The sequence below is a fragment of the Procambarus clarkii genome, chromosome 25 (genome assembly GCF_040958095.1).
Source record: "Procambarus clarkii isolate CNS0578487 chromosome 25, FALCON_Pclarkii_2.0, whole genome shotgun sequence".
NCBI classification, from domain to species: Eukaryota; Metazoa; Arthropoda; class Malacostraca; order Decapoda; family Cambaridae; genus Procambarus; species Procambarus clarkii.
In genome coordinates, this window is record NC_091174.1 from 28,406,560 (window position 1) to 28,413,144 (window position 6,585).

Consider the following 6,585-nt stretch of genomic DNA (forward strand, 5'->3'; position numbering starts at 1 on the left):
ACAACTTCCTCTTTTAGAACATTGCAGCTGTTAACTACATGGTACGAGTACTTCCTTACGTTGCTTCGACTCTTTGGCGTTTCCAGCTTCTGCCTGTGTCCTCCTGTCCTACTCCTTCTCAGTCTAAAGAAGCTATCCTAGCCCACCTTGTCCTTACCATTCAGTATGTTGTATGTTGTGATCATATCCCCTCTGTTTCTTCTATTATCTGATAGTTTGAGATTTAGTTCCATTAGCCTATCTTCGCAGCTTAACCCTCTTATCTCTGACATCAATCTTGTTACAAGCCTTTGTACTCTTTATGTTTTGGCTTTTTGCTTAACAATGTGCGGATTCCATAACGAAATCCATATTCCAGTATAACTTGATATGTCCGACTTTCAAGAGGACAAAATTTCCAAATATGTTTTTAGTGTATGATGAGAGGTCGTGTTATTCAATACTATCTGTTTCATATAGCTAATATAGCAACACTAGACCATAACAACGTTTGCTCCCAGTAATTCTGTAAATTCCGACACAAGGCTGTGACTTCCTAAGCATATGATAAAATGATGTAATTTATATCATAGGGGCACTGTCTCTCGGTAATCTTGAATGGGAAACTACCATATTTTACTATATCTTGTCCTCACAGTTTTGTAGATTCTTTTACAATGGTGCTGGCTTGATTGGTTGCAAAGGTGTTTTTGGAAACAACAATTTTAAGGAACTCTGTTTTATTTTGGGTGAAACAGTTTTAAAGAGTGTTAGTATTTTTAAAATAGCTTCCACTATCCTGTGGAATGTCTGTAATCCATGCCAGTCTCTTGTACTGAGTAGGACTTAAGTCATCTCCCTCATTGTCCAGCTGCCTATAACTAATGATTTTTTCAGACAGAAATTTTTAAAGACAGTTTAATGGAAAACTCTTGTCTCAACATTAGTTTTTCTCTATAGACTGCAATAATGGCGGATCTGTAACTCTCGTTTTCAGCCTAATTAATTAATGAAATTATAACTTTGTAAATACAAAGGTTGTAATCAATCTCAAGTTTGAATGTCAAACTTTAATACTGGTTGTATGTCGTATAATTATTGTGCTGTCAGTAAAATTTTAAACATTTTCAGCACGGATGTTTCTTCTAACCATTGCCACTCATTCACTTGTTGGAGCAAAAATGAAATCTATTATATTTCCATTGAGAAGATCAGACTGCAATAGCATCTGCAATGTACTGAACTAGTAGACTCTCTTCAATCTACATATTGTCCAGTATGAGTTCAGTAATTGCGAAGGGATATATGTACACTGAGAGGTGTATCCCGCTCCTTAGTGGTTATATTGAACGTTCACTTTAGCCCTGATTGTTGTTCAGAAGTGCGCTATACTTACTGGATGGTCATTGCTTTCTTGTAGTGGCCTTAACAACCCTTCAGAAGATGATTGCTTTGAGCTCAATTCGAAACCAAACCAGGGCAGAATATACAGAGTATATACATAAAAAACATGTATATACACAGAGAATATACAGCAAAAATATGTATATACACAGAGTATATATACCAAAACGTGTATCCTAATTCTAAGTATATATACATCAGAGAAACCTAATTAGGTGTAACCTAATTCTAAGTGCATACACACCGATAGTCTATTTTGGTCCCAGAACTACGTTCAGAACGAAAGAGGAGGCGCTACGAGTTAAGTATCTGTAGTAGTTGCCTTGTTAACCCTTCAATGGTTGAGAGACTTGAAGGTCAGGGAGAAAACGAGTTATTGTGTTTTTTTCTCAACCCTCTTCGCTACCAAGACCAAGATGTGGAATCAGTATTTAATAAATGGGGTTTGCTCAACAGCCAGGGTCATATAGGCAGCACTATTATGAAAGATTTTGCCTAATAGTGGAGGTGGCAATGAATAGATTGCCATGGCAATTGATATCATCAAACTGCCATGGAAATATCTATAACTGTACTATAACTATTGCAAGACCAATTCAATGTAATTTATTAAATACTTGGTAAATTTTTATGGGAAAAAAATATGGCATGTTTACAATGGAAGGGGTACATGTGTCTAGGGAGAGGGTGGCAGCCTTAGCTAGTGCACTAGAGGGGGCTATTAGTCGGATTTACACTGCTAGAGAATATTGGGCAGAGGATAGACAGGGAGGGGGAAGCTCTAATCCTGATAACCGAGATGGGAGTCGAGACACAATGTGCAGTTAATATATGAAAACTTAGGGGAATTTGGTAAATATTTTTGGGACGAGTCTTTTTTTCAGAGAGTGACCCAAACATGTACATAAGGGAACACTACACAGGGGAGAAGCTTGTGAATAATAAAAATGACCTCGTTAAATTCATCAGTGTGCCCACAATTAACTATTATTATGTGCAATTACAAAACCATTAATGCATGTTGAGAGTAGGTAACTATTAGCTAAAAACAGAATTAATTACTAGATATTATTTCGCACGGACCGTTCTTATGATTTGATAAGCGTCACGTATGATGTGGTTTTGCATAACCGCAAAAATACCAACCTATGTAAACCATATAATATACCATAGATAATGATATATTAATATATATTATATTCCTGATAGTCTCAGGAAGTGTCAATATTACGGTATTTTTTAACTTCAGTACAATGCCAGAATTGTAAGACTGTGCTTGATTGCCCCTAAACTGTGGAACATTAGTGTGAGAACAAGTTGTACATAGACAAATTAGACAAGTAGAATAAGTTGCAATATTTTCCAGACAAGATTTCGAAGCGTTGTGAACTGAGAATTCAAACAATGGTACATAGAAGCAATTTAGATTGAACTGCTGGAAGCAAATAATTGCATAATAATCGGAGTTATATGAAGGCCACCACTTCTGCACAGAATGTATTGGAATGTATTATTGTTTTCAAATTTATTCAAATAACCCTGACAAATAAAGCAAGAAATGATGTTGTATAAGGATTAAACGAAGTTGTTGAAGACAATTTATAAAATAGAACATTATACAGCCAACCAGGGTGAATGATAGGTCAGATGTAAGTTAAATAAATCAAATCTAAGACTTTATTCATAAACGTTGTACATTTATAATTTATATAAATGAAACTGGAAACGTTCGTTTGTGCATAATCGCTAATCTCCGAAAGTTATTCACCGATTGCTTTGAAATTTTCACACAACGTTCCATTCGCATCTGGCCAGATTTAAATATACATACTATATAGATGTCACGTCTGTGACGGTAAAAAAACATGTTTTTACTTGAGGAGAAATCTTGAACCCTCTTAACCGATTGCTATGAAATTTTGACACAACGTTGCATTCGAATAGGCTCGTCTTTGTATATATATGCTATATACATGCCTTACCTGTGACAGGAAAAAACATGTGTAAGAAAAAAACAGCGCCATCTGTTGGACGTAAGAGCAACACACGTTGTAATCTCCGAAAGTTCTTCACTGATTGCTGTAAAAATTTTAACACAACGTTACATTCAAATAGGCGCGTCCTATTTGAATGCGTCCTATATACCTACTATATAGATGCCATCCATGTGACAGGTAAAAACATCCGTTTTTTTTTAAACAGCGCCATCTGTTGCACATAATAGCAACACGCAAGCTATACTAAATATGTCATGAATTCTATTTCAATGTTTCCGATTACATTGATAAATTTTATTTTCATATATTTCGATTTATTTTATTTTTTATTAAATTATTTTGTGTGACATTGTGTTGGAATTAAGCTGTGTTGTTTACCATACCATTTATTTCGTAAGTATAAGTATAGATACCACACCTGTGACAGGTAAAACTATGCTTTTCTTGACAAACAGCGCCATCTGTTGCATGTACGAGCAACACACATGCTATACTAAATATGTTACAATTCCATTTCAATTTTTCTGATTCCATTGATAAATTGAATTTTCATAGATTTTGATTTATTTTCATTTTGATTTAATTATTTTGTGTGAATTGCATTGGAATTGAGCTGTGTTGTTTACCATACCGTTCATTTCGGGAGTATAGTTTATTTATTTTTTGTTTTCATATTTTCATATAATTTTTTAGCTGTTTTTCTAATATTTCAGTGATGGGAACATCAGATCACTTGATGCTCCCATTTTTCTAATGGGAACATCAGACCATTTGGGATGATATCGGACGAGGGAGTGGGGAATGGTGGGGATGACGAGGGGACGAAAGTGAGAGATGGTGGGGTGGTCGAGGGGTCAAGGGAGGGGGTAATGGTGGGGAAGGACGTGTGGACGGGGGAGTTTGGGATGGTGGGGACGAGGGGATGGGGGAATGGAGAATGGTGGGGAAGACAAACGGACTGGGGAGTGGGGCATGGTGGGGAGGACAAGGGGACGGGTGTGGGGGAATGGTGGGGAGGACAGGAGGAAAGGGAATGATGCTGTGGCTCAGCAAACCACACGCGTCGCTGAGCTTCAGCAACGCGTGGCTGGGTACTGCTAGTTATATATAAAACTGAACATTTATTACAGAAGGGAGTCACAATAAGAGCATAACATGTAGACATTGTCATTATCAATATTAAAGACTATTAGAAACAATATGTTCAAATTATTGCAATACTGTTGCAATTAAGTTGCAATACTTTTGGACTAAACAGATGTATGATAATCTTAGTCAAACACATTTAAGCATAAAATGAGTGACACCGTTATTACAATTTGAAAGATGATTTATTGCCAAAAAGAAGTGAGGTTTACAAGTATACCGCTAAGATATATATTCGAACAATGTATATCACAGAGTTTGGATAAAACAATTAGAAGTGGAACTAACATAAATTAATCATGATATGACGTAATTTACATTTACTCATCCCTCTGCATTCTATATAAACAGATTCTGGGACTATTTAGAATCACAATCCCTCCAAACACTCCGATCATATTGTTTCCTCCCACCATCTTCTCCTCTCCTCCCACCCCCTCCTCTTCTCTTCCTTCTCCTCCCTCCCTCTCCTCTTCTCCTCCTCCTTCTCCTCCCCTCCCCATCATTCGACCCTCTTCCCCCACCCAAGTCCACCCGAACACGCGCCACCACCATTAGTATTCCCAAGATGCTGCCTTCTCTTGCCTACACTCCGGAAGCTCAACGATTTCTCGAGAGATGCTTCCCTCCCGTCTAGCTCCAAGCCTCCACATTCACACCCGGAATATTGTACTTGCCTCACGCCAGGCTGTTGGTCCAGCCTCGGACGTGCGCTACATGTTATAAACCATGTATGGAACGCCAAGAAAAAAGATATGGGGAGATAGGAATTCTGGATTCAGAATTTTATTTAGTTGCTGGGTGGTGGGTGATATGGTGAGGTGGTGCAGTGGTGCATGGTGAGGTCTGTGTGGTGCAGTGGTGCATGGTGAGGTCTGTGAGGTGCAGTGGTGCATGGTGAGGTCTGTGTGGTGCAGTGGTGCATGGTGAGGTCTGTGTGGTGCAGTGGTGCATGGTGAGGTCTGTGTGGTGCAGTGGTGCATGGTGAGGTCTGTGAGGTGCAGTGGTGCATGGTGAGGTCTGTGTGGTGCAGTGGTGCATGGTGAGGTCTGTGTGGTGCATGGTGAGGTCTGTGTGGTGCATTGGTGCATGGTGAGGTCTGTGTGGTGCAGTGGTGCATGGTGAGGTCTGTGTTGTTCAAGGGTTGTATAGCTAACGGCGGCGGCCGCCTTGTTGGCCGTAATGACTATGAAAACCATGGCTGATCCTAGTTAGCTGTACTGGTAGTGACAACAGTGGACGTCCCTCAGTTTGCCATACTTACTGTGATAACGGATGACACTGTCTGTAATCACAGACAGTGATTACAGACAGTGTATTGTGATAACAGTAAGGTTGCCCCAGATTATCTGAGCCCGGTACACAGTCAGTCGTATTAGCTAAGGTAACTGTGGACGAGCTTCAGTCTGACATAATGTGAGTGTTGACGGTGGCTAGGCCATCAGGTTGATGAACTAGCTGTGATTATGCCATAATTCTCCCCATCCAGTCTAATCGTGCTGGGATTACCAATCAGGTGTTGATGACTTCCTCATTTTCGATCAAGTTGCGCTTTGACGAATGTTGTGAATGGAAATTTCGACGACCTGATGATAACCCAACAAGCATAGCTATCTGCAGTGATTTTTTTTATTGAATACTCAGACAAAATATAACTTTGTAAATACATTAATCAATTGTTTTGTTTGGAGGGAACGTTTGTTAATATATTTAAACCAATATGATAATAGAATGACGTTTTAGAAAAAAAAGAAAAATCTATTATAATTTTAACAAATTCAGTTCAAATTCTATTCAATATAAATGCAAACAGATTTTAGTTAAAGGGTTTAATATGAGATGTGACTTTTCTTAAGACAAAGTTATCTAGTCTCAGTATTTTATTTTTTCATACATTGCTGAGTGGGCCCTAAGACTCAGGCCGGCCCATTCTTTTCTGTCTTAGGTGATGTATGAGTATTTATGGCTGGTATATTTGCTTTAGCAAGAGTGTGTCCCATGTGTTTAACAACTTCTGCTTTCTTAAATCAGAGATGAAATCCTATTTGGTATTTACCTC